At 48.1% G+C, this 24,264-nt stretch overlaps 87 non-coding genes across 87 annotated transcripts; all 87 read right to left on the bottom strand.

Moving 5' to 3' along the window:
- Position 1: 1 nt before the first annotated feature.
- On the bottom strand, positions 2 to 73 carry Trnad-guc. The gene has a single exon. It is a non-coding gene; the product is annotated as a tRNA-Asp (tRNA).
- Positions 74 to 343: 270 nt separating this feature from the next.
- Trnad-guc lies at positions 344 to 415 on the bottom strand. Its single transcript has one exon. It is a non-coding gene; the product is annotated as a tRNA-Asp (tRNA).
- Positions 416 to 514: 99 nt separating this feature from the next.
- Positions 515 to 586, bottom strand: Trnad-guc. Its single transcript has one exon. It is a non-coding gene; the product is annotated as a tRNA-Asp (tRNA).
- A 267-nt stretch (positions 587 to 853) lies between these two features.
- On the bottom strand, positions 854 to 925 carry Trnad-guc. Its single transcript has one exon. It is a non-coding gene; the product is annotated as a tRNA-Asp (tRNA).
- A 99-nt stretch (positions 926 to 1,024) lies between these two features.
- Positions 1,025 to 1,096, bottom strand: Trnad-guc. The gene has a single exon. It is a non-coding gene; the product is annotated as a tRNA-Asp (tRNA).
- Positions 1,097 to 1,193: 97 nt separating this feature from the next.
- On the bottom strand, positions 1,194 to 1,265 carry Trnad-guc. The gene has a single exon. It is a non-coding gene; the product is annotated as a tRNA-Asp (tRNA).
- A 99-nt stretch (positions 1,266 to 1,364) lies between these two features.
- On the bottom strand, positions 1,365 to 1,436 carry Trnad-guc. Its single transcript has one exon. It is a non-coding gene; the product is annotated as a tRNA-Asp (tRNA).
- Positions 1,437 to 1,703: 267 nt separating this feature from the next.
- On the bottom strand, positions 1,704 to 1,775 carry Trnad-guc. Its single transcript has one exon. It is a non-coding gene; the product is annotated as a tRNA-Asp (tRNA).
- Positions 1,776 to 1,874: 99 nt separating this feature from the next.
- Trnad-guc lies at positions 1,875 to 1,946 on the bottom strand. The gene has a single exon. It is a non-coding gene; the product is annotated as a tRNA-Asp (tRNA).
- Positions 1,947 to 2,043: 97 nt separating this feature from the next.
- Positions 2,044 to 2,115, bottom strand: Trnad-guc. The gene has a single exon. It is a non-coding gene; the product is annotated as a tRNA-Asp (tRNA).
- Positions 2,116 to 2,212: 97 nt separating this feature from the next.
- Trnad-guc lies at positions 2,213 to 2,284 on the bottom strand. Its single transcript has one exon. It is a non-coding gene; the product is annotated as a tRNA-Asp (tRNA).
- Positions 2,285 to 2,554: 270 nt separating this feature from the next.
- Positions 2,555 to 2,626, bottom strand: Trnad-guc. Its single transcript has one exon. It is a non-coding gene; the product is annotated as a tRNA-Asp (tRNA).
- A 99-nt stretch (positions 2,627 to 2,725) lies between these two features.
- On the bottom strand, positions 2,726 to 2,797 carry Trnad-guc. The gene has a single exon. It is a non-coding gene; the product is annotated as a tRNA-Asp (tRNA).
- A 267-nt stretch (positions 2,798 to 3,064) lies between these two features.
- Positions 3,065 to 3,136, bottom strand: Trnad-guc. Its single transcript has one exon. It is a non-coding gene; the product is annotated as a tRNA-Asp (tRNA).
- Positions 3,137 to 3,235: 99 nt separating this feature from the next.
- On the bottom strand, positions 3,236 to 3,307 carry Trnad-guc. Its single transcript has one exon. It is a non-coding gene; the product is annotated as a tRNA-Asp (tRNA).
- Positions 3,308 to 3,404: 97 nt separating this feature from the next.
- Trnad-guc lies at positions 3,405 to 3,476 on the bottom strand. The gene has a single exon. It is a non-coding gene; the product is annotated as a tRNA-Asp (tRNA).
- A 441-nt stretch (positions 3,477 to 3,917) lies between these two features.
- Trnad-guc lies at positions 3,918 to 3,989 on the bottom strand. Its single transcript has one exon. It is a non-coding gene; the product is annotated as a tRNA-Asp (tRNA).
- Positions 3,990 to 4,086: 97 nt separating this feature from the next.
- Positions 4,087 to 4,158, bottom strand: Trnad-guc. Its single transcript has one exon. It is a non-coding gene; the product is annotated as a tRNA-Asp (tRNA).
- A 99-nt stretch (positions 4,159 to 4,257) lies between these two features.
- On the bottom strand, positions 4,258 to 4,329 carry Trnad-guc. Its single transcript has one exon. It is a non-coding gene; the product is annotated as a tRNA-Asp (tRNA).
- Positions 4,330 to 4,596: 267 nt separating this feature from the next.
- Trnad-guc lies at positions 4,597 to 4,668 on the bottom strand. Its single transcript has one exon. It is a non-coding gene; the product is annotated as a tRNA-Asp (tRNA).
- Positions 4,669 to 4,767: 99 nt separating this feature from the next.
- Positions 4,768 to 4,839, bottom strand: Trnad-guc. The gene has a single exon. It is a non-coding gene; the product is annotated as a tRNA-Asp (tRNA).
- A 97-nt stretch (positions 4,840 to 4,936) lies between these two features.
- Trnad-guc lies at positions 4,937 to 5,008 on the bottom strand. Its single transcript has one exon. It is a non-coding gene; the product is annotated as a tRNA-Asp (tRNA).
- A 97-nt stretch (positions 5,009 to 5,105) lies between these two features.
- Positions 5,106 to 5,177, bottom strand: Trnad-guc. The gene has a single exon. It is a non-coding gene; the product is annotated as a tRNA-Asp (tRNA).
- Positions 5,178 to 5,957: 780 nt separating this feature from the next.
- Positions 5,958 to 6,029, bottom strand: Trnad-guc. Its single transcript has one exon. It is a non-coding gene; the product is annotated as a tRNA-Asp (tRNA).
- Positions 6,030 to 6,297: 268 nt separating this feature from the next.
- Positions 6,298 to 6,369, bottom strand: Trnad-guc. The gene has a single exon. It is a non-coding gene; the product is annotated as a tRNA-Asp (tRNA).
- A 268-nt stretch (positions 6,370 to 6,637) lies between these two features.
- Trnad-guc lies at positions 6,638 to 6,709 on the bottom strand. The gene has a single exon. It is a non-coding gene; the product is annotated as a tRNA-Asp (tRNA).
- Positions 6,710 to 6,979: 270 nt separating this feature from the next.
- Trnad-guc lies at positions 6,980 to 7,051 on the bottom strand. Its single transcript has one exon. It is a non-coding gene; the product is annotated as a tRNA-Asp (tRNA).
- A 99-nt stretch (positions 7,052 to 7,150) lies between these two features.
- Positions 7,151 to 7,222, bottom strand: Trnad-guc. Its single transcript has one exon. It is a non-coding gene; the product is annotated as a tRNA-Asp (tRNA).
- A 97-nt stretch (positions 7,223 to 7,319) lies between these two features.
- Positions 7,320 to 7,391, bottom strand: Trnad-guc. The gene has a single exon. It is a non-coding gene; the product is annotated as a tRNA-Asp (tRNA).
- A 439-nt stretch (positions 7,392 to 7,830) lies between these two features.
- On the bottom strand, positions 7,831 to 7,902 carry Trnad-guc. The gene has a single exon. It is a non-coding gene; the product is annotated as a tRNA-Asp (tRNA).
- Positions 7,903 to 7,999: 97 nt separating this feature from the next.
- Trnad-guc lies at positions 8,000 to 8,071 on the bottom strand. Its single transcript has one exon. It is a non-coding gene; the product is annotated as a tRNA-Asp (tRNA).
- Positions 8,072 to 8,170: 99 nt separating this feature from the next.
- Positions 8,171 to 8,242, bottom strand: Trnad-guc. The gene has a single exon. It is a non-coding gene; the product is annotated as a tRNA-Asp (tRNA).
- A 268-nt stretch (positions 8,243 to 8,510) lies between these two features.
- Trnad-guc lies at positions 8,511 to 8,582 on the bottom strand. The gene has a single exon. It is a non-coding gene; the product is annotated as a tRNA-Asp (tRNA).
- Positions 8,583 to 8,679: 97 nt separating this feature from the next.
- Positions 8,680 to 8,751, bottom strand: Trnad-guc. Its single transcript has one exon. It is a non-coding gene; the product is annotated as a tRNA-Asp (tRNA).
- A 270-nt stretch (positions 8,752 to 9,021) lies between these two features.
- Trnad-guc lies at positions 9,022 to 9,093 on the bottom strand. The gene has a single exon. It is a non-coding gene; the product is annotated as a tRNA-Asp (tRNA).
- A 99-nt stretch (positions 9,094 to 9,192) lies between these two features.
- Positions 9,193 to 9,264, bottom strand: Trnad-guc. The gene has a single exon. It is a non-coding gene; the product is annotated as a tRNA-Asp (tRNA).
- Positions 9,265 to 9,361: 97 nt separating this feature from the next.
- Positions 9,362 to 9,433, bottom strand: Trnad-guc. The gene has a single exon. It is a non-coding gene; the product is annotated as a tRNA-Asp (tRNA).
- A 99-nt stretch (positions 9,434 to 9,532) lies between these two features.
- Trnad-guc lies at positions 9,533 to 9,604 on the bottom strand. The gene has a single exon. It is a non-coding gene; the product is annotated as a tRNA-Asp (tRNA).
- A 268-nt stretch (positions 9,605 to 9,872) lies between these two features.
- Positions 9,873 to 9,944, bottom strand: Trnad-guc. Its single transcript has one exon. It is a non-coding gene; the product is annotated as a tRNA-Asp (tRNA).
- Positions 9,945 to 10,041: 97 nt separating this feature from the next.
- On the bottom strand, positions 10,042 to 10,113 carry Trnad-guc. The gene has a single exon. It is a non-coding gene; the product is annotated as a tRNA-Asp (tRNA).
- Positions 10,114 to 10,212: 99 nt separating this feature from the next.
- Trnad-guc lies at positions 10,213 to 10,284 on the bottom strand. The gene has a single exon. It is a non-coding gene; the product is annotated as a tRNA-Asp (tRNA).
- Positions 10,285 to 10,552: 268 nt separating this feature from the next.
- Positions 10,553 to 10,624, bottom strand: Trnad-guc. Its single transcript has one exon. It is a non-coding gene; the product is annotated as a tRNA-Asp (tRNA).
- A 438-nt stretch (positions 10,625 to 11,062) lies between these two features.
- On the bottom strand, positions 11,063 to 11,134 carry Trnad-guc. The gene has a single exon. It is a non-coding gene; the product is annotated as a tRNA-Asp (tRNA).
- A 99-nt stretch (positions 11,135 to 11,233) lies between these two features.
- Trnad-guc lies at positions 11,234 to 11,305 on the bottom strand. The gene has a single exon. It is a non-coding gene; the product is annotated as a tRNA-Asp (tRNA).
- Positions 11,306 to 11,402: 97 nt separating this feature from the next.
- Positions 11,403 to 11,474, bottom strand: Trnad-guc. Its single transcript has one exon. It is a non-coding gene; the product is annotated as a tRNA-Asp (tRNA).
- A 437-nt stretch (positions 11,475 to 11,911) lies between these two features.
- Trnad-guc lies at positions 11,912 to 11,983 on the bottom strand. Its single transcript has one exon. It is a non-coding gene; the product is annotated as a tRNA-Asp (tRNA).
- Positions 11,984 to 12,082: 99 nt separating this feature from the next.
- Trnad-guc lies at positions 12,083 to 12,154 on the bottom strand. Its single transcript has one exon. It is a non-coding gene; the product is annotated as a tRNA-Asp (tRNA).
- Positions 12,155 to 12,251: 97 nt separating this feature from the next.
- Trnad-guc lies at positions 12,252 to 12,323 on the bottom strand. Its single transcript has one exon. It is a non-coding gene; the product is annotated as a tRNA-Asp (tRNA).
- A 438-nt stretch (positions 12,324 to 12,761) lies between these two features.
- On the bottom strand, positions 12,762 to 12,833 carry Trnad-guc. The gene has a single exon. It is a non-coding gene; the product is annotated as a tRNA-Asp (tRNA).
- A 99-nt stretch (positions 12,834 to 12,932) lies between these two features.
- Positions 12,933 to 13,004, bottom strand: Trnad-guc. The gene has a single exon. It is a non-coding gene; the product is annotated as a tRNA-Asp (tRNA).
- Positions 13,005 to 13,101: 97 nt separating this feature from the next.
- Trnad-guc lies at positions 13,102 to 13,173 on the bottom strand. The gene has a single exon. It is a non-coding gene; the product is annotated as a tRNA-Asp (tRNA).
- A 606-nt stretch (positions 13,174 to 13,779) lies between these two features.
- On the bottom strand, positions 13,780 to 13,851 carry Trnad-guc. The gene has a single exon. It is a non-coding gene; the product is annotated as a tRNA-Asp (tRNA).
- Positions 13,852 to 13,948: 97 nt separating this feature from the next.
- Positions 13,949 to 14,020, bottom strand: Trnad-guc. Its single transcript has one exon. It is a non-coding gene; the product is annotated as a tRNA-Asp (tRNA).
- A 99-nt stretch (positions 14,021 to 14,119) lies between these two features.
- On the bottom strand, positions 14,120 to 14,191 carry Trnad-guc. The gene has a single exon. It is a non-coding gene; the product is annotated as a tRNA-Asp (tRNA).
- Positions 14,192 to 14,458: 267 nt separating this feature from the next.
- Trnad-guc lies at positions 14,459 to 14,530 on the bottom strand. Its single transcript has one exon. It is a non-coding gene; the product is annotated as a tRNA-Asp (tRNA).
- A 99-nt stretch (positions 14,531 to 14,629) lies between these two features.
- Trnad-guc lies at positions 14,630 to 14,701 on the bottom strand. The gene has a single exon. It is a non-coding gene; the product is annotated as a tRNA-Asp (tRNA).
- A 97-nt stretch (positions 14,702 to 14,798) lies between these two features.
- On the bottom strand, positions 14,799 to 14,870 carry Trnad-guc. The gene has a single exon. It is a non-coding gene; the product is annotated as a tRNA-Asp (tRNA).
- A 610-nt stretch (positions 14,871 to 15,480) lies between these two features.
- Positions 15,481 to 15,552, bottom strand: Trnad-guc. Its single transcript has one exon. It is a non-coding gene; the product is annotated as a tRNA-Asp (tRNA).
- Positions 15,553 to 15,820: 268 nt separating this feature from the next.
- On the bottom strand, positions 15,821 to 15,892 carry Trnad-guc. Its single transcript has one exon. It is a non-coding gene; the product is annotated as a tRNA-Asp (tRNA).
- A 267-nt stretch (positions 15,893 to 16,159) lies between these two features.
- Trnad-guc lies at positions 16,160 to 16,231 on the bottom strand. Its single transcript has one exon. It is a non-coding gene; the product is annotated as a tRNA-Asp (tRNA).
- Positions 16,232 to 16,330: 99 nt separating this feature from the next.
- On the bottom strand, positions 16,331 to 16,402 carry Trnad-guc. The gene has a single exon. It is a non-coding gene; the product is annotated as a tRNA-Asp (tRNA).
- A 268-nt stretch (positions 16,403 to 16,670) lies between these two features.
- Trnad-guc lies at positions 16,671 to 16,742 on the bottom strand. Its single transcript has one exon. It is a non-coding gene; the product is annotated as a tRNA-Asp (tRNA).
- Positions 16,743 to 16,841: 99 nt separating this feature from the next.
- Trnad-guc lies at positions 16,842 to 16,913 on the bottom strand. Its single transcript has one exon. It is a non-coding gene; the product is annotated as a tRNA-Asp (tRNA).
- A 607-nt stretch (positions 16,914 to 17,520) lies between these two features.
- Positions 17,521 to 17,592, bottom strand: Trnad-guc. The gene has a single exon. It is a non-coding gene; the product is annotated as a tRNA-Asp (tRNA).
- A 99-nt stretch (positions 17,593 to 17,691) lies between these two features.
- Positions 17,692 to 17,763, bottom strand: Trnad-guc. Its single transcript has one exon. It is a non-coding gene; the product is annotated as a tRNA-Asp (tRNA).
- A 99-nt stretch (positions 17,764 to 17,862) lies between these two features.
- Trnad-guc lies at positions 17,863 to 17,934 on the bottom strand. The gene has a single exon. It is a non-coding gene; the product is annotated as a tRNA-Asp (tRNA).
- Positions 17,935 to 18,540: 606 nt separating this feature from the next.
- On the bottom strand, positions 18,541 to 18,612 carry Trnad-guc. Its single transcript has one exon. It is a non-coding gene; the product is annotated as a tRNA-Asp (tRNA).
- Positions 18,613 to 18,711: 99 nt separating this feature from the next.
- On the bottom strand, positions 18,712 to 18,783 carry Trnad-guc. Its single transcript has one exon. It is a non-coding gene; the product is annotated as a tRNA-Asp (tRNA).
- Positions 18,784 to 19,390: 607 nt separating this feature from the next.
- Positions 19,391 to 19,462, bottom strand: Trnad-guc. Its single transcript has one exon. It is a non-coding gene; the product is annotated as a tRNA-Asp (tRNA).
- A 97-nt stretch (positions 19,463 to 19,559) lies between these two features.
- Trnad-guc lies at positions 19,560 to 19,631 on the bottom strand. The gene has a single exon. It is a non-coding gene; the product is annotated as a tRNA-Asp (tRNA).
- Positions 19,632 to 19,730: 99 nt separating this feature from the next.
- Positions 19,731 to 19,802, bottom strand: Trnad-guc. The gene has a single exon. It is a non-coding gene; the product is annotated as a tRNA-Asp (tRNA).
- Positions 19,803 to 20,069: 267 nt separating this feature from the next.
- On the bottom strand, positions 20,070 to 20,141 carry Trnad-guc. The gene has a single exon. It is a non-coding gene; the product is annotated as a tRNA-Asp (tRNA).
- A 99-nt stretch (positions 20,142 to 20,240) lies between these two features.
- On the bottom strand, positions 20,241 to 20,312 carry Trnad-guc. The gene has a single exon. It is a non-coding gene; the product is annotated as a tRNA-Asp (tRNA).
- A 97-nt stretch (positions 20,313 to 20,409) lies between these two features.
- Trnad-guc lies at positions 20,410 to 20,481 on the bottom strand. The gene has a single exon. It is a non-coding gene; the product is annotated as a tRNA-Asp (tRNA).
- A 99-nt stretch (positions 20,482 to 20,580) lies between these two features.
- On the bottom strand, positions 20,581 to 20,652 carry Trnad-guc. Its single transcript has one exon. It is a non-coding gene; the product is annotated as a tRNA-Asp (tRNA).
- A 267-nt stretch (positions 20,653 to 20,919) lies between these two features.
- Trnad-guc lies at positions 20,920 to 20,991 on the bottom strand. Its single transcript has one exon. It is a non-coding gene; the product is annotated as a tRNA-Asp (tRNA).
- Positions 20,992 to 21,090: 99 nt separating this feature from the next.
- On the bottom strand, positions 21,091 to 21,162 carry Trnad-guc. Its single transcript has one exon. It is a non-coding gene; the product is annotated as a tRNA-Asp (tRNA).
- A 97-nt stretch (positions 21,163 to 21,259) lies between these two features.
- On the bottom strand, positions 21,260 to 21,331 carry Trnad-guc. The gene has a single exon. It is a non-coding gene; the product is annotated as a tRNA-Asp (tRNA).
- Positions 21,332 to 21,941: 610 nt separating this feature from the next.
- Trnad-guc lies at positions 21,942 to 22,013 on the bottom strand. Its single transcript has one exon. It is a non-coding gene; the product is annotated as a tRNA-Asp (tRNA).
- A 268-nt stretch (positions 22,014 to 22,281) lies between these two features.
- Positions 22,282 to 22,353, bottom strand: Trnad-guc. Its single transcript has one exon. It is a non-coding gene; the product is annotated as a tRNA-Asp (tRNA).
- A 267-nt stretch (positions 22,354 to 22,620) lies between these two features.
- Trnad-guc lies at positions 22,621 to 22,692 on the bottom strand. Its single transcript has one exon. It is a non-coding gene; the product is annotated as a tRNA-Asp (tRNA).
- A 99-nt stretch (positions 22,693 to 22,791) lies between these two features.
- Trnad-guc lies at positions 22,792 to 22,863 on the bottom strand. Its single transcript has one exon. It is a non-coding gene; the product is annotated as a tRNA-Asp (tRNA).
- A 268-nt stretch (positions 22,864 to 23,131) lies between these two features.
- Positions 23,132 to 23,203, bottom strand: Trnad-guc. Its single transcript has one exon. It is a non-coding gene; the product is annotated as a tRNA-Asp (tRNA).
- Positions 23,204 to 23,302: 99 nt separating this feature from the next.
- On the bottom strand, positions 23,303 to 23,374 carry Trnad-guc. Its single transcript has one exon. It is a non-coding gene; the product is annotated as a tRNA-Asp (tRNA).
- A 97-nt stretch (positions 23,375 to 23,471) lies between these two features.
- Positions 23,472 to 23,543, bottom strand: Trnad-guc. Its single transcript has one exon. It is a non-coding gene; the product is annotated as a tRNA-Asp (tRNA).
- A 268-nt stretch (positions 23,544 to 23,811) lies between these two features.
- Positions 23,812 to 23,883, bottom strand: Trnad-guc. The gene has a single exon. It is a non-coding gene; the product is annotated as a tRNA-Asp (tRNA).
- Positions 23,884 to 23,982: 99 nt separating this feature from the next.
- On the bottom strand, positions 23,983 to 24,054 carry Trnad-guc. Its single transcript has one exon. It is a non-coding gene; the product is annotated as a tRNA-Asp (tRNA).
- Between the last annotated feature and the right edge of the window lie 210 nt (positions 24,055 to 24,264).

The following is a 24,264-nucleotide window of genomic DNA, read 5'->3' as shown; positions in this document are numbered from 1 at the left end:
ACTCCCCGGCGGGGAAACGAACCCCGGTCTCCCGCGTGACAGGCGGGGATACTCACCACTATACTACCGAGGACCTGACCACGAAGGAGGACCGTCAATAAAGATAACATACACCCAAGAATCGGAAAAGATCGATAAAACACTTACTCAATGGACGAAAAATAATGCGCACTCCCCGGCGTTGAATCGAACCTCGGTCTCCTGCGTGACAGGCGGGGATACTCACCACAATACTACCGAGGACCTGTCCACGAAGTTGGGCCTTCAATAAAGATAACATACATCCAAGAATCCGAAACGACCAATAAAACACTCAACTAATTAAACAATAAAATAATGCGCACTCCCCGGCGGGGAATCGAAACCCGGTCTCCCGCGTGACAGGCGGGGATACTCACCACTATACTACCGAGGACCTGACCACGAAGGAGGACCGTCAATAAAGATAACATACACCCAAGAATCGGAAAAGATCGATAAAACACTTTACTAAATGGACAAAAATTAATGCCACCTCCCCGGCGGGGAATCGAACCCCGGTCTCCCGCGTGACAGGCGGGGATACTCACCACTATACTACCGAGGACCTGACCACGATGGAAGACCGTCAATAAAGGTAACATACATCAATAAATTGGAAAAGATTGCTAAACACTCAACTTAATGGACAAAAATATTGCGCACTCCCCGGCGGGGAATCGAACACCGGTCTCCTGCGTGACATGCGGGGATACTCACCACTATACTACCGAGGACCTGACCACGATAGAAGACCGTCAATAAAGATAACATACATCCAAGAATCGGAAAAGACCGATAAAACACTTACTCAATGGACGAAAAATAATGCGCACTCCCCGGAGGGGAATCGAACCCCGGTATCCCGCGTGACAGGCGGGGATACTCACCACTATACTACCGAGGACCTGACCACGAAGGAGGACCGTCAATAAAGATAACATACACCCAAGAATCGGAAAAGATCGATAAAACACTTTACTAAATGGACAAAAAATAATGCCACCTCCCCGGCGGGGAATCGAACCCCGGTCTCCCGCGTGACAGGCGGGGATACTCACCACTATACTACCGAGGACCTGACCACCATGGAAGTTCGTCAATAAAGGTAACATACATCAAGAAATTAGAAAAGATTGATAAATACTCAACTTAATGGACAAAAATAATGCGCACTCCCCGGCGGGGAATCGAACCCCGGTCTCCCGCGTGACAGGCGGGGATACTCACCACTATACTACCGAGGACCTGACCACGATGGAAGACCGTCAATAAAGATAACATACATCCAAGAATCGGAAAAGATCGATAAAACACTTTACTAAATGGACAAAAAATAATGCCACCTCCCCGGCGGGGAATCTAACCCCGGTCTCCCGCGTGACAGGCGGGGATACTCACCACTATACTACCGAGGACCTGACCACGATGGAAGACCGTCAATAAAGGTAACATACATCAAGAAATTGGAAAAGATTGATAATTACTCAACTTAATGGACAAAAATATTACGCACTCCCCGGCGGGGAATCGAGCACCGGTCTCCTGCGTGACATGCGGGGATACTCACCACTATACTACAGAGGACCTGACCACGATAGAACACCGTCAATAAAGATAACATACATCCAAGAATCGGAAAAGATCGATAAAACACTTACTCAATGGACGAAAAATAATGCGCACTCCCCGGCGGGGAATCGAACCCCGGTCTCCCGCGTGACAGGCGGGGATACTCACCACTATACTACCGAGGACCTAACCACGAAGAAGGACCGTCAATAAAGATAACATACACCCAAGAATCGGAAAAGATCGATAAAACACTTTACTAAATGGAAAAAAAATAATGCCACCTCCCCGGCGGGGAATCGAACCCCGGTCTCCCGCGTGACAGGCGGGGATACTCACCACTATCCTACCGAGGACCTGACCACCATGGAAGTTCGTCAATAAAGGTAACATACATCAAGAAATTGGAAAAGATTGATAAATACTCAACTTAATGGACAAAAATAATGCGCACTCCCCGGCGGGGAATCGAACCCCGGTCTCCCGCGTGACAGGCGGGTATACTCACCACTATACTACCGAGGACCTGACCACGATGGAAGACCGTCAATAAAGGTAACATACATCAAGAAATTGGAAAAGATTGATAAACACTCAACTTAATGGACAAAAATAATGCGCACTCCCCGGCGGGGAAACGAACCCCGGTCTCCCGCGTGACAGGCGGGGATACTCACCACTATACTACCGAGGACCTGACCACGAAGGAGGACCGTCAATAAAGATAACATACACCCAAGAATCGGAAAAGATCGATAAAACACTTACTCAATGGACGAAAAATAATGCGCACTCCCCGGCGTTGAATCGAACCTCGGTCTCCTGCGTGACAGGCGGGGATACTCACCACAATACTACCGAGGACCTGTCCACGAAGTTGGGCCTTCAATAAAGATAACATACATCCAAGAATCCGAAACGACCAATAAAACACTCAACTAATTAAACAATAAAATAATGCGCACTCCCCGGCGGGGAATCGAAACCCGGTCTCCCGCGTGACAGGCGGGGATACTCACCACTATACTACCGAGGACCTGACCACGAAGGAGGACCGTCAATAAAGATAACATACACCCAAGAATCGGAAAAGATCGATAAAACACTTTACTAAATGGACAAAAATTAATGCCACCTCCCCGGCGGGGAATCGAACCCCGGTCTCCCGCGTGACAGGCGGGGATACTCACCACTATACTACCGAGGACCTGACCACGATGGAAGACCGTCAATAAAGGTAACATACATCAATAAATTGGAAAAGATTGCTAAACACTCAACTTAATGGACAAAAATATTGCGCACTCCCCGGCGGGGAATCGAACACCGGTCTCCTGCGTGACATGCGGGGATACTCACCACTATACTACCGAGGACCTGACCACGATAGAAGACCGTCAATAAAGATAACATACATCCAAGAATCGGAAAAGACCGATAAAACACTTACTCAATGGACGAAAAATAATGCGCACTCCCCGGAGGGGAATCGAACCCCGGTATCCCGCGTGACAGGCGGGGATACTCACCACTATACTACCGAGGACCTGACCACGAAGGAGGACCGTCAATAAAGATAACATACACCCAAGAATCGGAAAAGATCGATAAAACACTTTACTAAATGGACAAAAAATAATGCCACCTCCCCGGCGGGGAATCGAACCCCGGTCTCCCGCGTGACAGGCGGGGATACTCACAACTATACTACCGAGGACCTGACCACCATGGAAGTCCGTCAATAAAGGTAACATACATCAAGAAATTGGAAATGATTGATAAATACTCAACTTAATGGACAAAAATAATGCGCACTCCCCGGCGGGGAATCGAACCCCGGTCTCCCGCGTGACAGGCGGGGATACTCACCACTATACTACCGAGGACCTGACCACGAAGGAGGACCGTCAATAAAGATAACATACACCCAAGAATCGGAAAAGATCGATAAAACACTTACTCAATGGACGAAAAATAATGCGCACTCCCCGGCGGGGAATCGAACCTCGGTCTCCTGCGTGACAGGCGGGGATACTCACCACAATACTACCGAGGACATGTCCACGAAGTTGGGCCTTCAATAAAGATAACATACATCCAAGAATCTGAAACGACCAATAAAACACTCAACTAATTAAACAAAAAAATAATGCGCACTCCCCTGCGGGGAATCGAAACCCGGTCTCCCGCGTGACAGGCGGGGATACTCACCACTATACTACCGAGGACCTGACCACGAAGGAGGACCGTCAATAAAGATAACATACACCCAAGAATCGGAAAAGATCGATAAAACACTTTACTAAATGGACAAAAATCAATGCCACCTCCCCGGCGGGGAATCGAACCCCGGTATCCCGCGTGACAGGCAGGGATACTCACCACTATACTACCGAGGACCTGACAACCATGGAAGTTCGTCAATAAAGGTAACATACATCAAGAAATTAGAAAAGATTGATAAATACTCAACTTAATGGACAAAAATAATGCGCACTCCCCGGCGGGGAATCGAACCCCGGTCTCCCGCGTGACAGGCGGGGATACTCACCACTATACTACCGAGGACCTGACCACGATGGAAGACCGTCAATAAAGATAACATACATCCAAGAATCGGAAAAGATCGATAAAACACTTTACTAAATGGACAAAAAATAATGCCACCTCCCCGGCGGGGAATCGAACCCCGGTCTCCCGCGTGACAGGCGGGGATACTCACCACTATACTACCGAGGACCTGACCACGATGGAAGACCGTCAATAAAGGTAACATACATCAAGAAATTGGAAAAGATTGATAATTACTCAACTTAATGGACAAAAATATTGCGCACTCCCCGGCGGGGAATCGAACACCGGTCTCCTGCGTGACATGCGGGGATACTCACCACTATACTACCGAGGACCTGACCACGATGGAAGACCGTCAATAAAGATAACATACATCCAAGAATCGGAAAATATCGATAAAACACTTACTCAATGGACGAAAAATAATGCGCACTCCCCGGCGGGGAATCGAACCCCGGTCTCCCGCGTGACAGGCGGGGATACTCACCACTATACTACCGAGGACCTGACCACGAAGAAGGACCGTCAATAAAGATAACATACACCCAAGAATCGGAAAAGATCGATAAAACACTTTACTAAATGGACAAAAAATAATGCCACCTCCCCGGCGGGGAATCGAACCCCGGTCTCCCGCGTGACAGGCGGGGATACTCACCACTATACTACCGAGGACCTGACCACCATGGAAGTTCGTCAATAAAGGTAACATACATCAAGAAATTGGAAAAGATTGATAAATACTCAACTTAATGGACAAAAATAATGCGCACTCCCCGGCGGGGAATCGAACCCCGGTCTCCCGCGTGACAGGCGGGGATACTCACCACTATACTACCGAGGACCTGACCACGATGGAAGACCGTCAATAAAGGTAACATACATCAAGAAATTGGAAAAGATTGATAAACACTCAACTTAATGGACAAAAATAATGCGCACTCCCCGGCGGGGAATCGAACCCCGGTCTCCCGCGTGACAGGCGGGGATACTCACCACTATACTACCGAGGACCTGACCACGAAGGAGGACCGTCAATAAAGATAACATACACCCAAGAATCGGAAAAGATCGATAAAACACTTACTCAATGGACGAAAAATAATGCGCACTCCCCGGCGTTGAATCGAACCTCGGGCTCCTGCGTGACAGGCGGGGATACTCACCACAATACTACCGAGGACCTGTCCACGAAGTTGGGCCTTCAATAAAGATAACATACATCCAAGAATCCGAAACGACCAATAAAACACTCAACTAATTAAACAATAAAATAATGGGCAATCCACGGCGGCGAATCGAAACCCGGTCTCCCGCGTGACAGGCGGGGATACTCACCACTATACTACCGAGGACCTGACCACGATGGAAGACCGTCAATAAAGGTAACATACATCAATAAATTGGAAAAGATTGATAAATACTCAACTTAATGGACAAAAATAATGCGCACTCCCCGGAGGGGAATCGAACACCGGTCTCCTGCGTGACATGCGGGGATACTCACCACTATACTACCGAGGACCTGACCACGATAGAAGACCGTCAATAAAGATAACATACATCCAAGAATCGGAAAAGATCGATAAAACACTTACTCAATGGACGAAAAATAATGCGCACTCCCCGGCGGGGAATCGAACCACGGTCTCCCGCGTGACAGGCGGGGATACTCACCACTATACTACGGAGGACCGGACCACGAAGGAGGACCGTCAATAAAGATAACATACACCCAAGAATCGGAAAAGATCGATAAAACACTTTACTAAATGGACAAAAAATAATGCCACCTCCCCGGCGGGGAATCGAACCCCGGTATCCCGCGTGACAGGCGGGGATACTCACCACTATACTACCGAGGACCTGACCACCATGGAAGTTCGTCAATAAAGGTAACATACATCAAGAAATTGGAAAAGATTGATAAATACTCAACTTAATGGACAAAAATAATGCGCACTCCCCTGCGGGGAATCGAACCCCGGTCTCCAGCGTGACAGGCGGGGATACTCACCACTATACTACCGAGGAACTGACCACGAAGGAGGACCGTCATTAAAGATAACATACACCCAAGAATCGGAAATGATCGATAAAACACTTTACTAAATGGACAAAAAATAATGCCACCTCCCAGGCGGGGAATCGAACCCCGGTCTCCCGCGTGACAGGCGGGGATACTCACCACTATACTACCGAGGACCTGACCACGATGGAAGACCGTCAATAAAGATAACATACACCCTAGAATCGGAAAAGATCGATAAAACACTTTACTAAATGGACAAAAAATAATGCCACCTCCCCGGCGGGGAATCGAACCTCTGTCTCCCGCGTGACAGGCGGGGATACTCACCACTATACTACCGAGGACCTGACCACCATGGAAGTTCGTCAATAAAGGTAACATACATCAAGAAATTGGAAAAGATTGATAAATACTCAACTTAATGGACAAAAATAATGCGCACTCCCCGGCGGGGAATCGAACCCCGGTCTCCCGCGTGACAGGCGGGGATACTCACCACTATACTACCGAGGACCTGACCACGAAGGAGGACCGTCAATAAAGATAACATACACCCAAGAATCGGAAAAGATCGATAAAACACTTACTCAATAGACGAAAAATAATGCGCTCTCCCCGGCGGGGAATCGAACCTCGGTCTCCTGCGTGACAGGCGGGGATACTCACCACAATACTACCGAGGACCTGTCCACGAAGTTGGGCCTTCAATAAAGATAACATACATCCAAGAATCCGAAACGACCAATAAAACACTCAACTAATTAAACAAAAAAATAATGCGCACTCCCCGGCGGGGAATCGAAACCCGGTCTCCCGCGTGACAGGCGGGGATACTCACCACTATACTACCGAGGACCTGACCACGAAGGAGGACCGTCAATAAAGATAACATACACCCAAGAATCGGAAAAGATCGATAAAACACTTTACTAAATGGACAAAAAATAATGCCACCTCCCCGGCGGGGAATCGAACCCCGGTCTCCCGTGTGACAGGCGGGGATACTCACCACTATACTACCGAGAACCTGACCACCATGGAAGTTCGTCAATAAAGGTAACATACATCAAGAAATTGGAAAAGATTGATAAATACTCAACTTAATGGACAAAATTAATGCGCACTCCCCGGCGGGGAATCGAACCCCGGTCTCCCGCGTGACAGGCGGGGATACTCACCACTATACTACCGAGGAACTGACCACGAAGGAGGACCGTCAATAAAGATAACATACACCCAAGAATCGGAAAAGATCGATAAAACACTTTACTAAATGGACAAAAAATAATGCCACCTCCCCGGCGGGGAATCGAACCCCGGTCTAACGCGTGACAGGCGGGGATACTCACCACTATACTACCGAGGACCTGACCACGATGGAAGACCGTCAATAAAGGTAACATACATCAAGAAATTGGAAAAGATTGATAAACACTCAATTTAATGGACAAAAATATTGCGCACTCCCCGGCGGGGAATCGAACACCGGTCTCCTGCGTGACATGCAGAGATACTCACCACTATACTACGGAGGACCGGACCACGAAGGAGGACCGTCAATAAAGATAACATACACCCAAGAATCGGAAAAGATCGATAAAACACTTTACTAAATGGACAAAAAATAATGCCACCTCCCCGGCGGGGAATCGAACCCCGGTATCCCGCGTGACAGGCGGGGATACTCACCACTATACTACCGAGGACCTGACCACCATGGAAGTTCGTCAATAAAGGTAACATACATCAAGAAATTGGAAAAGATTGATAAATACTCAACTTAATGGACAAAAATAATGCGCACTCCCCGGCGGGGAATCGAACCCCGGTCTCCCGCGTGACAGGCGGGGATACTCACCACTATACTACCGAGGAACTGACCACGAAGGAGGACCGTCAATAAAGATAACATACACCCAAGAATCGGAAAAGATCGATAAAACACTTTACTAAATGGACAAAAAATAATGCCACCTCCCCGGCGGGGAATCGAACCCCGGTCTCCCGCGTGACAGGCGGGGATACTCACCACTATACTACCGAGGACCTGACCACGATGGAAGACCGTCAATAAAGGTAACATACATCAAGAAATTGGAAAAGATTGATAAACACTCAATTTAATGGACAAAAATATTGCGCACTCCCCGGCGGGGAATCGAACACCGGTCTCCTGCGTGACATGCGGAGATACTCACCACTATACTACGGAGGACCGGACCACGAAGGAGGACCGTCAATAAAGATAACATACACCCAAGAATCGGAAAAGATCGATAAAACACTTTACTAAATGGACAAAAAATAATGCCACCTCCCCGGCGGGGAATCGAACCCCGGTATCCCGCGTGACAGGCGGGGATACTCACCACTATACTACCGAGGACCTGACCACCATGGAAGTTCGTCAATAAAGGTAACATACATCAAGAAATTGGAAAAGATTGATAAATACTCAACTTAATGGACAAAAATAATGCGCACTCCCCGGCGGGGAATCGAACCCCGGTCTCCCGCGTGACAGGCGGGGATACTCACCACTATACTACCGAGGACCTGACCACGAAGGAGGACCGTCAATAAAGATAACATACACCCAAGAATCGGAAAAGATCGATAAAACACTTACTCAATAGACGAAAAATAATGCGCTCTCCCCGGCGGGGAATCGAACCTCGGTCTCCTGCGTGACAGGCGGGGATACTCACCACAATACTACCGAGGACCTGTCCACGAAGTTGGGCCTTCAATAAAGATAACATACATCCAAGAATCCGAAACGACCAATAAAACACTCAACTAATTAAACAAAAAAATAATGCGCACTCCCCGGCGGGGAATCGAAACCCGGTCTCCCGCGTGACAGGCGGGGATACTCACCACTATACTACCGAGGACCTGACCACGAAGGAGGACCGTCAATAAAGATAACATACACCCAAGAATCGGAAAAGATCGATAAAACACTTTACTAAATGGACAAAAAATAATGCCACCTCCCCGGCGGGGAATCGAACCCCGGTCTCCCGCGTGACAGGCGGGGATACTCACCACTATACTACCGAGGACCTGACCACCATGGAAGTTCGTCAATAAAGGTAACATACATCAAGAAATTGGAAAAGATTGATAAATACTCAACTTAATGGACAAAAATAATGCGCACTCCCCGGCGGGGAATCGAACCCCGGTCTCCCGCGTGACAGGCGGGGATACTCACCACTATACTACCGAGGAACTGACCACGAAGGAGGACCGTCAATAAAGATAACATACACCCAAGAATCGGAAAAGATCGATAAAACACTTTACTAAATGGACAAAAAATAATGCCACCTCCCCGGCGGGGAATCGAACCCCGGTCTCCCGCGTGACAGGCGGGGATACTCACCACTATACTACCGAGGACCTGACCACGATGGAAGACCGTCAATAAAGGTAACATACATCAAGAAATTGGAAAAGATTGATAAACACTCAATTTAATGGACAAAAATATTGCGCACTCCCCGGCGGGGAATCGAACACCGGTCTCCTGCGTGACATGCGGAGATACTCACCACTATACTACCGAGGACCTGACCACGAAGGAGGACCGTCAATAAAGATAACATACACCCAAGAATCGGAAAAGATCGATAAAACACTTTACTAAATGGACAAAAAATAATGCAACCTCCCCGGCGGGGAATCGAACCCCGGTATCCCGCGTGACAGGCGGGGATACTCACCACTATACTACCGAGGACCTGACCACCATGGAAGTTCGTCAATAAAGGTAACATACATCAAGAAATTGGAAAAGATTGATAAATACTCAACTTAATGGACAAAAATAATGCGCACTCCCCGGCGGGGAATCGAACCCCGGTCTCCCGCGTGACAGGCGGGGATACTCACCACTATACTACCGAGGACCTGACCACGAAGGAGGACCGTCATTAAAGATAACATACACCCAAGAATCGGAAATGATCGATAAAACACTTTACTAAATGGACAAAAAATAATGCCACCTCCTTGGCGGGGAATCGAACCCCGGTCTCCCGCGTGACAGGCGGGGATACTCACCACTATACTACCGAGGACCTGACCACCATGGAAGTTCGTCAATAAAGGTAACATACATCAAGAAATTGGAAAAGATTGATAAATACTCAACTTAATGGACAAAAATAATGCGCACTCCCCTGCGGGGAATCGAACCCCGGTCTCCAGCGTGACAGGCGGGGATACTCACCACTATACTACCGAGGAACTGACCACGAAGGAGGACCGTCATTAAAGATAACATACACCCAAGAATCGGAAATGATCGATAAAACACTTTACTAAATGGACAAAAAATAATGCCACCTCCCAGGCGGGGAATCGAACCCCGGTCTCCCGCGTGACAGGCGGGGATACTCACCACTATACTACCGAGGACCTGACCACGATGGAAGACCGTCAATAAAGATAACATACACCCTAGAATCGGAAAAGATCGATAAAACACTTTACTAAATGGACAAAAAATAATGCCACCTCCCCGGCGGGGAATCGAACCTCTGTCTCCCGCGTGACAGGCGGGGATACTCACCACTATACTACCGAGGACCTGACCACGATGGAAGACCGTCAATAAAGGTAACATACATCAAGAAATTGGAAAAGATTGATAAATACTCAACTTAATGGACAAAAATAATGCGCACTCCCCGGCGGGGAATCGAACACCGGTCTCCTGCGTTACATGCGGGGATACTCACCACTATACTACCGAGGACCTGACCACGATAGAAGACCGTCAATAAAGATAACATACATCCAAGAATCGGAAAAGATCGGTAAAACACTTACACAATGGACGAAAAATAATGCGCACTCCCCGGCGGGGAATCGAACCCCGGTCTCCCGCGTGACAGGCGGGGATACTCACCACTATACTACCGAGGACCTGACCACGAAGGAGGACCGTCAATAAAGATAACATACACCCAAGAATCGGAAAAGATCGATAAAACACTTTACTAAATGGACAAAAAATAATGCCACCTCCCCGGCGGGGAATCGAACCCCGGTCTCCCGCGTGACAGGCGGGGATACTCACCACTATACTACCGAGGACCTGACCACCATGGAAGTCCGTCAATAAAGGTAACATACATCAAGAAATTGGAAAAGATTGATAAATACTCAACTTAATGGACAAAAATAATGCGCACTCCCCGGCGGGGAATCGAACCCCGGTCTCCCGCGTGACAGGCGGGGATACTCACCACTATACTACCGGGGACCTGACCACGATGGAAGTCCGTCAATAAAGGTAACATACATCAAGAAATTGGAAAAGATTGATAAATACTCAACTTAATGGACAAAAATAATGCGCACTCCCCGGCGGGGAATCGAACATCGGTTTTCCCGCGTGACAGGCGGGGATACTAACCACTATACTACCGAGGACCTGACCACGATGGAAGACCGTCAATAAAGGTAACATACATCAAGAAATTGGAAAAGATTGATAAACACTCAACTCAATGGACAAAACTAATGCGCACTCCCCGGCGGGGAATCGAACACCGGTCTCCCGCGTGACATGCGGGGATACTCCCCACTATACTACCGAGGACCTGACTACGATGGAAGACCGTCAATAAAGATAACATACATCCAAGAATCGGAAAAGATCGATAAAACACTTACTCAATGGACGAAAAATAATGCGCACTCCCCGGCGGGGAATCGAACCCCGGTCTCCCGCGTGACAGGCGGGGATACTCACCACTATACTACCGAGGACCTGACCACGAAGGAGGGCCGTCAATAAAGATAACATACACCCAAGAATCGGAAAAGATCGATAAAACACTTTACTAAATGGACAAAAAGTAATGCCACCTCCCCGGCGGGGAATCGAACCCCGGTCTCCCGCGTGACAGGCGGGGATACTCACCACTATACTACCGAGGACCTGACCACCATGGAAGTCCGTCAATAAAGGTAACATACATCAAGAAATTGGAAAAGATTGATAAATACTCAACTTAATGGACAAAAATAATGCGCACTCCCCGGCAGGGAATCGAACCCCGGTTTCCCGCGTGACAGGCGGGGATACTCACCACTATACTACCGAGGACCTGACCACGAAGGAGGACCGTCAATAAAGATAACATACACCCAAGAATCGGAAAAGATCGATAAAACACTTTACTAAATGGACAAAAAATAATGCCACCTCCCCTGCGGGGAATCGAACCCCGGTCTTCCGCGTGACAGGCGGGGATACTCACCACTATACTACCGAGGACCTGCCCACGATGGAAGACCGTCAATAAAGGTAACATACATCAAGAAATTGGAAAAGATTGATAAACAATCAACTTAATGGACAAAAATATTGCGCACTCCCCGGCGGGGAATCGAACACCGGTCTCCTGCGTGACATGCGGGGATACTCACCACTATACTACCGAGGACCTGACCACGATAGAAGACCGTCAATAAAGATAACATACATCCAAGAATCGGAAAAGATCGATAAAACACTTACTCAATGGACGAAAAATAATGCGCACTCCCCGGCGGGGAATCGAACCCCGGTCTCCCGCGTGACAGGCGGGGATACTCACCACTATACTACCGAGGACCTGACCACGAAGGAGGACCGTCAATAAAGATAACATACACCCAAGAATCGGAAATGATCGATAAAACACTTTACTAAATGGACAAAAAATAATGCCACCTCCCCGGCGGGGAATCAAACCCCGGTCTCCCGCGTGACAGGCGGGGATACTCACCACTATACTACCGAGGACCTGACCACCATGGAAGTCCGTCAATAAAGGTAACATACATCAAGAAATTGGAAAAGATTGATAAATACTCAACTTAATGGACAAAAACAATGCGCACTCCCCGGCGGGGAATCGAACCCCGGTCTCCCGCGTGACAGGCGGGGATACTCACCACTATACTACCGAGGACCTGACAACGATGGAAGTCCGTCAATAAAGGTAACATACATCAAGAAATTGGAAAAGATTGATAAATACTCAACTTAATGGACAAAAATAATGGGCACTCCCCGGCGGGGAATCGAACACCGGTTTTCCCGCGTGACAGGCGGGGATACTAACCACTATACTACCGAGGACCTGAACACGATGGAAGACCGTCAATAAAGGTAACATACATCAAGAAATTGGAAAAGATTGATAAACACTCAACTCAATGGACAAAAATAATGCGCACTCCCCGGCGGGGAATCGAACACCGGTCTCCCGCGTGACATGCGGGGATACTCACCACTATACTACCGAGGACCTGACTACGATGGAAGACCGTCAATAAAGGTAACATACATCAAGAAATTGGAAAAGATTGATAAACACTCAACTCAATGGACAAAACTAATGCGCACTCCCCGGCGGGGAATCGAACACCGGTCTCCCGCGTGACATGCGGGGATACTCACCACTATACTACCGAGGACCTGACTACGATGGAAGACCGTCAATAAAGATAACATACATCCAAGAATCGGAAAAGATCGATAAAACACTTACTCAATGGACGAAAAATAATGCGCACTCCCCGGCGGGGAATCGAACCCCGGTCTCCCGCGTGACAGGCGGGGATACTCACCACTATACTACCGAGGACCTGACCACCATGGAAGTCCGTCAATAAAGGTAACATACATCAAGAAATTGGAAAAGATTGATAAATACTCAACTTAATGGACAAAAACAATGCGCACTCCCCGGCGGGGAATCGAACCCCGGTCTCCCGCGTGACAGGCGGGGATACTCACCACTATATTACCGAGGACCTGACCACGAAGGAGGACCGTCAATAAAGATAACATACACCCAAGAATCGGAAAAGATCGATAAAACACTTTACTAAATGGACAAAAAATAATGCCACCTCCCCGGCGGGGAATCGAACCCCGGTCTCCCGCGTGACAGGCGGGGATACTCACCACTATACTACCGAGGACCTGACCACGATGAAAGACCGTCAATAAAGGTAACATACATCAAGAAATTGGAAAAGATTGATAAACACTCAACTTAATGGACAAAAATATTGCGCACTCCCCGGCGGGGAATCGAACACCGGTCTCCTGCGTGACATGCGGGGATACTCACCACTATACTACCGAGGACCTGACCACGATAGAAGACCGTCAATAAAGATAACATACATCCAAGAATCGGAAAAGATCGATAAAACACTTACTCAATGGACGAAAAATAATGCGCACTCCCCGGCGGGGAATCGAACCCCGGTCTCCCGCGTGACAGGCGGGGATACTCACCACTATACTACCGAGGACCTGACCACGAAGGAGGACCGTCAATAAAGATAACATACACCCAAGAATCGGAAATGATCGATAAAACACTTTACTAAATGGACAAAAAATAATGCCACCTCCCCGGCGGGGAATCGAACCCCGGTCTCCCGCGTGACAGGCGGGGATACTCACCACTATACTACCGAGGACCTGACCACCATGGAAGTCCGTCAATAAAGGTAACATACATCAAGAAATTGGAAAAGATTGATAAATACTCAACTTAATGGACAAAAACAATGCGCACTCCCCGGCGGGGAATCGAACCCCGGTCTCCCGCGTGACAGGCGGGGATACTCACCACTATACTACCGAGGACCTGACAACGATGGAAGTCCGTCAATAAAGGTAACATACATCAAGAAATTGGAAAAGATTGATAAACACTCAACTCAGTGGACAAAAATAATGCGCACTCCCCGGCGAGGAATCGAACACCGGTCTCCCGCGTGACATGCGGGGATACTCACCACTAAACTACCGAGGACCTGACTACGATGGAAGACCGTCAATAAAGATAACATACATCCAAGAATCGGAAAAGATCGATAAAACACTTACTCAATGGACGGAAAATAATGCGCACTCCCCGGCGGGGAATAGAACCTCGGTCTCCTGCGTGACAGGCTGGGATACTCACCACAATACTACCGAGGACCTGTCCACGAAGTTGGGCCTTCAATAAAGATAACATACATCCAAGAATCTGAAACGACCAATAAAACACTCAACTAATTAAACAAAAAAATAATGCGCACTCCCCTGCGGGGAATCGAAACCCGGTCTCCCGTGTGACAGGCGGGGATACTCACCACTATACTACCGAGGACCTGACCACGAAGGAGGACCGTCAATAAAGATAACATACACCCAAGAATCGGAAAAGATCGATAAAACACTTTACTAAATGGACAAAAATTAATGCCACCTCCCCGGCGGGGAATCGAACCCCGGTATCCCGCGTGACAGGCGGGGATACTCACCACTATACTACCGAGGACCTGACCACGATGGAAGACCGTCAATAAAGGTAACATACATCAAGAAATTGGAAAAGATTGATAAACACTCAACTTAATGGACAAAAATATTGCGCACTCCCCGGCGGGGAATCGAACACCGGTCTCCTCCGTGACATGCGGAGATACTCACCACTATACTACCGAGGACCTGACCACGAAGGAGGACCGTCAATAAAGATAACATACACCCAAGAATCGGAAAAGATCGATAAAACACTTTACTAAATGGACAAAAAATAATGCCACCTCCCCGGCGGGGAATCGAACCCCGGTCTCCCGCGTGACAGGCGGGGATACTCACCACTATACTACCTAGGACCTGACCACGATGGAAGTCCGTCAATAAAGGTAACATACATCAAGAAATTGGAAAAGATTGATAAACACTCAACTTAATGGACAAAAATAATGCGCACTCCCCGGCGGGGAATCGAACACCGGTCTCCCGCGTGACATGCGGGGATACTCACCACTATACTACCGAGGACCTGACCACGATAGAAGACCGTCAATAAAGATAACATACATCCAAGAATCGGAAAAGATCGATAAAACACTTACTCAATGGACGAAAAATAATGCGCACTCCCCGGCGGGGAATCGAACCCCGGTCTCCCGCGTGACAGGCGGGGAAACTCACCACTATACTACCGAGGACCTGACCACGAAGGAGGACCGTTAATAAAGATAACATACACCCAAGAATCGGAAAAGATCGATAAAACACTTTACTAAATGGACAAAAAATAATGCCACCTCCCCGGCGGGGAATCGAACCCCGGTCTCCCGCGTGACAGGCGGGGATACTCACCACTATACTACCGAGGACATGACCACGATGGAAGACCGTCAATAAAGGTAACATACATCAAGAAATTGGAAAAGATTGATAAACACTCAACTTAATGGACAAAAATATTGCGCACTCCCCGGCGGGGAATCGAACACCGGTCTCCTCCGTGACATGCGGAGATACTCACCACTATACTACCGAGGACCTGACCACGAAGTTGGGCCTTCAATAAAGATAACATACATCCAAGAATCCGAAACGACCAATAAAACACTCAACTAATTAAACAAAAAATAATGCGCACTCCCCGGCGGGGAATCAAACCCCGGTCTCCCGCGTGACAGGCGGGGATACTCACCACTATACTACCGAGGACCTGACCACGAAGGAGGACCGTCAATAAAGATAACATACACCCAAGAATCGGAAAAGATCGATAAAACACTTTACTAAATGGACAAAAAATAATGCCACCTCCCCGGCGGGGAATCGAACCCCGGTCTCCCGCGTGACAGGCGGGGATACTCACCACTATACTACCGAGGACCTGACCACCATGGAAGTCCGTCAATAAAGGTAACATACATCAAGAAATTGGAAAAGATTGATAAATACTCAACTTAATGGACAAAAATAATGCGCACTCCCCGGCGGGGAATCGAACCACGGTCTCCCGCGTGACAGGCGGGGATACTCGCCACTATACTACCGAGGACCTGACCACGAAGGAGGACCGTCAATAAAGATAACATACACCCAAGAATCGGAAAAGATCAATAAAACACTTTACTAAATGGACAAAAAATAATGCCACCTCCCCGGCGGGGAATCGAACCCCGGTATCCCGCGTGACAGGCGGGGATACTCACAACTATACTACCGAGGACCTGACCACGATGGAAGACCGTCAATAAAGGTAACATACATCAAGAAATTGGAAAAGATTGATAAACACTCAACTTAATGGACAAAAATATTGCGCACTCCCCGGCGGGGAATCGAACACCGGTCTCCTGCGTGACATGCGGAGATACTCACCACTATACTACCGAGGACTTGACCACGAAGGAGGACCGTCAATAAAGATAACATACACCCAAGAATCGGAAAAGATCGATAAAACACTTACTCAATGGACGAAAAATAATGCGCACTCCCCTGCGGGGAATCGAACCCCGGTCTCCCGCGTGACAGGCGGGGATACTCACCACTATACTACCGAGGACCTGACCACGAAGGAGGACCGTCAATAAAGATAACATACACCCAAGAATCGGAAAAGACCGATAAAACACTTTACTAAATGGACAAAAAATAATGCCACCTCCCCGGCGGGGAATCGAACCCCGGTCTCCCGCGTGACAGGCGGGGATACTCACCACTATACTACCGAGGACCTGACCACGAAGGAGGACCGTCAATAAAGATAACATACACCCAAGAATCGGAAAAGATCGATAAAACACTTTACTAAATGGACGAAAAGTAATGCCACCTCCCCGGCGTGGAATCGAACCCCGGTCTCCCGCGCGACAGGCGGGGATACTCACCACTATACTACCGAGGACCTGACCACGATGGAAGACCGTCAATAAAGGTAACATACATCAAGAAATTGGGATAGATTGATAAATACTCAACTTAATGGACAAAAATAATGCGCACTCCCCGGCGGGGAATCGAACACCGGTCTCCTGCGTGACATGCGGGGATACTCACCACTATACTACCGAGGACCTGACCACGATAGAAGACCGTCAATAAAGATAACATACATCCAAGGATCGGAAAAGATCGATAAAACACTTACTCAATGGACGAAAAATAATGCGCACTCCCCGGCGGGGAATCGAACCTCGGTCTCCTGCGTGACAGGCGGGGATACTCACCACAATACTACCGAGGACCTGTCCACGAAGTTGGGCCTTCAATAAAGATAACATACATCAAGAAATTGGAAAAGACTGATAAATACTCAACTTAATGGACAAAAATAATGCGCACTCCCCTGCGGGGAATCGAACACCGGTCTCCTGCGTGACATGCGGGGATACTCACCACTATACTACCGAGGACCTGACCACGATAGAAGACCGTCAATAAAGATAACATACATCCAAGAATCGGAAAAGATCGATAAAACACTTACTCAATGGACGAAAAATAATGCGCACTCCCCGGCGGGGAATCGAACCCCGGTCTCCCGCATGACAGTCGGGGATACTCACCACTATACTACCGAGGACCTGACCACGAAGGAGGACCGTCAATAAAGATAACATACACCCAAGAATCGGAAAAGATCGATAAAACACTTTACTAAATGGACAAAAAATAATGCCACCTCCCCGGCGGGGAATCGAACCCCGGTATCCCGCGTGACAGGCGGGGATACTCCCCACTATACTACCGAGGACCTGACCACCATGGAAGTCCGTCAATAAAGGTAACATACATCAAGAAATTGGAAAAGATTGATAAACACTCAACTCAATGGACAAAAATAATGCGCACTCCCCGGCGGGGAATCGAACACCGGTTTTCCCGCGTGACAGGCGGGGATACTAACCACTATACTACCGAGGACCTGAACACGATGGAAGACCGTCAATAAAGGTAACATACATCAAGAAATTGGAAAAGATTGATAAACACTCAACTCAATGGACAAAAATAATGCGCACTCCCCGGCGGGGAATCGAACACCGGTCTCCCGCGTGACATGCGGGGATACTCACCACTATACTACCGAGGACCTGACTACGATGGAAGACCGTCAATAAAGGTAACATACATCAAGAAATTGGAAAAGATTGATAAACACTCAACTCAATGGACAAAACTAATGCGCACTCCCCGGCGGGGAATCGAACACCGGTCTCCCGCGTGACATGCGGGGATACTCACCACTATACTACCGAGGACCTGACTACGATGGAAGACCGTCAATAAAGATAACATACATCCAAGAATCGGAAAAGATCGATAAAACACTTTACTAAATGGACAAAAAATAATGCCACCTCCCCGGCGGGGAATCGAACCCCGGTCTCCCGCGTGACAGGCGGGGATACTCACCACTATACTACCGAGGACCTGACCACCATGGAAGTCCGTCAATAAAGGTAACATACATCAAGAAATTGGAAAAGATTGATAAATACTCAACTTAATGGACAAAAATAATGCGCACTCCCCGGCGGGGAATCGAACCCCGGTCTCCCGCGTGACAGGCGGGGATACTCACCACTATACTACCGAGGACCTGACCACGAAGGAGGACCGTCAATAAAGATAACATACACCCAAGAATCGGAAAAGATCGATAAAACACTTTACTAAATGGACAAAAAATAATGCCACCTCCCCGGCGGGGAATCGAACCCCGGTCTCCCGCGTGACAGGCGGGGATACTCACCACTATACTACCGAGGACCTGACCACGATGGAAGACCGTCAATAAAGGTAACATACATCAAGAAATTGGAAAAGATTGATAAACACTCAACTTAATGGACAAAAATATTGCGCACTCCCCGGCGGGGAATCGAACACCGGTCTCCTGAGTGACATGCGGGGATACTCACCACTATACTACCGAGGACCTGACCACGATAGAAGACCGTCAATAAAGATAACATACATCCAAGAATCGGAAAAGATCGATAAAACACTTACTCAATGGACGAAAAATAATGCGCACTCCCCGGCGGGGAATCGAACCCCGGTCTCCCGCGTGACAGGCGGGGATACTCACCACTATACTACCGAGGACCTGACCACGAAGGAGGACCGTCAATAAAGATAACATACACCCAAGAATCGGAAATGATCGATAAAACACTTTACTAAATGGACAAAAAATAATGCCACCTCCCCGGCGGGGAATCGAACCCCGGTCTCCCGCGTGACAGGCGGGGATACTCACCACTATACTACCGAGGACCTGACCACCATGGAAGTCCGTCAATAAAGGTAACATACATCAAGAAATTGGAAAAGATTGATAAATACTCAACTTAATGGACAAAAACAATGCGCACTCCCTGGCGGGGAATCGAACCCCGGTCTCCCGCGTGACAGGCGGGGATACTCACCACTATACTACCGAGGACCTGACCACGAAGGAGGACCGTCAATAAAGATAACATACACCCAAGAATCGGAAAAGATCGATAAAACACTTTACTAAATGGACAAAAAATAATGCCACCTCCCCGGCGGGGAATCGAACCCCGGTCTCCCGCGTGACAGGCGGGGATACTCACCACTATACTACCGAGGACCTGACCACGATGGAAGACCGTCAATAAAGGTAACATACATCAAGAAATTGGAAAAGATTGATAAACACTCAACTTAATGGACAAAAATATTGCGCACTCCCCGGCGGGGAATCGAACACCGGTCTCCTGCGTGACATGCGGGGATACTCACCACTATACTACCGAGGACCTGACCACGATAGAAGACCGTCAATAAAGATAACATACATCCAAGAATCGGAAAAGATCGATAAAACACTTACTCAATGGACGAAAAATAATGCGCACTCCCCGGCGGGGAATCGAACCCCGGTCTCCCGCGTGACAGGCGGGGATACTCACCACTATACTACCGAGGACCTGACCACGAAGGAGGACCGTCAATAAAGATAACATACACCCAAGAATCGGAAATGATCGATAAAACACTTTACTAAATGGACAAAAAATAATGCCACCTCCCCGGCGGGGAATCGAACCCCGGTCTCCCGCGTGACAGGCGGGGATACTCACCACTATACTACCGAGGACCTGACCACCATGGAAGTCCGTCAATAAAAATAACATACATCAAGAAATTGGAAAAGATTGATAAATACTCAACTTAATGGACAAAAACAATGCGCACTCCCCGGCGGGGAATCGAACCCCGGTCTCCCGCGTGACAGGCGGGGATACTCACCACTATACTACCGAGGACCTGACAACGATGGAAGTTCGTCAATAAAGGTAACATACATCAAGAAATTGGAAAAGATTGATAAACACTCAACTCAGTGGACAAAAATAATGCGCACTCCCCGGCGGGGAATCGAACACCGGTCTCCCGCGTGACATGCGGGGATACTCACCACTAAACTACAGAGGACCTGACTACGATGGAAGACCGTCAATAAAGATAACATACATCCAAGAATCGGAAAAGATCGATAAAACACTTACTCAATGGACGGAAAATAATGCGCACTCCCCGGCGGGGAATAGAACCTCGGTCTCCTGCGTGACAGGCCGGGATACTCACCACAATACTACCGAGGACCTGTCCACGAAGTTGGGCCTTCAATAAAGATAACATACATCCAAGAATCTGAAACGACCAATAAAACACTCAACTAATTAAACAAAAAAATAATGCGCACTCCCCTGCGGGGAATCGAAACCCGGTCTCCCGCGTGACAGGCGGGGATACTCACCACTATACTACCGAGGACCTGACCACGAAGGAGGACCGTCAATAAAGATAACATACACCCAAGAATCGGAAAAGATCGATAAAACACTTTACTAAATGGACAAAAATTAATGCCACCTCCCCGGCGGGGAATCGAACCCCGGTATCCCGCGTGACAGGCGGGGATACTCACCACTATACTACCGAGGACCTGACCACGATGGAAGACCGTCAATAAAGGTAACATACATCAAGAAATTGGAAAAGATTGATAAACACTCAACTTAATGGACAAAAATATTGCGCACTCCCCGGCGGGGAATCGAACACCGGTCTCCTCCGTGACATGCGGAGATACTCACCACTATACTACCGAGGACCTGACCACGAAGGAGGACCGTCAATAAAGATAACATACACCCAAGAATCGGAAAAGATCGATAAAACACTTTACTAAATGGACAAAAAATAATGCCACCTCCCCGGCGGGGAATCGAACCCCGGTCTCCCGCGTGACAGGCGGGGATACTCACCACTATACTACCTAGGACCTGACCACGATGGAAGTCCGTCAATAAAGGTAACATACATCAAGAAATTGGAAAAGATTGATAAACACTCAACTTAATGGACAAAAATAATGCGCACTCCCCGGCGGGGAATCGAACACCGGTCTCCCGCGTGACATGCGGGGATACTAACCACTATACTACCGAGGACCTGACCACGATAGAAGACCGTCAATAAAGATAACATACATCCAAGAATCGGAAAAGATCGATAAAACACTTACTCAATGGACGAAAAATAATGCGCACTCCCCGGCGGGGAATCGAACCCCGGTCTCCCGCGTGACAGGCGGTGATACTCACCACTATACTACCGAGGACCTGACCACGAAGGAGGACCGTCAATAAAGATAACATACACCCAAGAATCGGAAAAGATCGATAAAACACTTTACTAAATGGACAAAAAATAATGCCACCTCCCCGGCGGGGAATCGAACCCCGGTCTCCCGCGTGACAGGCGGGGATACTCACCACTATACTACCGAGGACCTGACCACGATGGAAGACCGTCAATAAAGGTAACATACATCAAGAAATTGGAAAAGATTGATAAACACTCAACTTAATGGACAAAAATATTGCGCACTCCCCGGCGGGGAATCGAACACCGGTCTCCTCCGTGACATGCGGAGATACTCACCACTATACTACCGAGGACCTGACCACGAAGTTGGGCCTTCAATAAAGATAACATACATCCAAGAATCCGAAACGACCAATAAAACACTCAACTAATTAAACAAAAAATAATGCGCACTCCCCGGCGGGGAATCAAACCCCGGTCTCCCGCGTGACAGGCGGGGATACTCACCACTATACTACCGAGGACCTGACCACAAAGGAGGACCGTCAATAAAGATAACATACACCCAAGAATCGGAAAAGATCGATAAAACACTTTACTAAATGGACAAAAAATAATGCCACCTCCCCGGCGGGGAATCGAACCCCGGTCTCCCGCGTGACAGGCGGGGATACTCACCACTATACTACCGAGGACCTGACCACCATGGAAGTCCGTCAATAAAGGTAACATACATCAAGAAATTGGAAAAGATTGATAAATACTCAACTTAATGGACAAAAATAATGCGCACTCCCCGGCGAGGAATCGAACCACGGTCTCCCGCGTGACAGGCGGGGATACTCGCCACTATACTACCGAGGACCTGACCACGAAGGAGGACCGTCAATAAAGATAACATACACCCAAGAATCGGAAAAGATCAATAAAACACTTTACTAAATGGACAAAAAATAATGCCACCTCCCCGGCGGGGAATCGAACCCCGGTATCCCGCGTGACAGGCGGGGATACTCACAACTATACTACCGAGGACCTGACAACGATGGAAGACCGTCAATAAAGGTAACATACATCAAGAAATTGGAAAAGATTGATAAACACTCAACTTAATGGACAAAAATATTGCGCACTCCCCGGCGGGGAATCGAACCCCGGTCTCCCGCGTGACAGGCGGGGATACTCACCACTATACTACCGAGGACCTGACCACGAAGGAGGACCGTCAATAAAGATAACATACACCCAAGAATCGGAAAAGATCGATAAAACACTTTACTAAATGGACGAAAAGTAATGCCACCTCCCCGGCGTGGAATCGAACCCCGGTCTCCCGCGCGACAGGCGGGGATACTCACCACTATACTACCGAGGACCTGACCACGATGGAAGACCGTCAATAAAGGTAACATACATCAAGAAATTGGGATAGATTGATAAATACTCAACTTAATGGACAAAAATAATGCGCACTCCCCGGCGGGGAATCGAACACCGGTCTCCTGCGTGACATGCGGGGATACTCACCACTATACTACCGAGGACCTGACCACGATAGAAGACCGTCAATAAAGATAACATACAT

This window comes from Nematostella vectensis, chromosome 1, assembly GCF_932526225.1.
Source record: "Nematostella vectensis chromosome 1, jaNemVect1.1, whole genome shotgun sequence".
NCBI lineage: Eukaryota > Metazoa > Cnidaria > Anthozoa > Actiniaria > Edwardsiidae > Nematostella > Nematostella vectensis.
The sequence above is the reverse complement of the archived record's forward strand: the minus strand, read 5'-3'. Positions and strand labels throughout refer to the sequence as shown.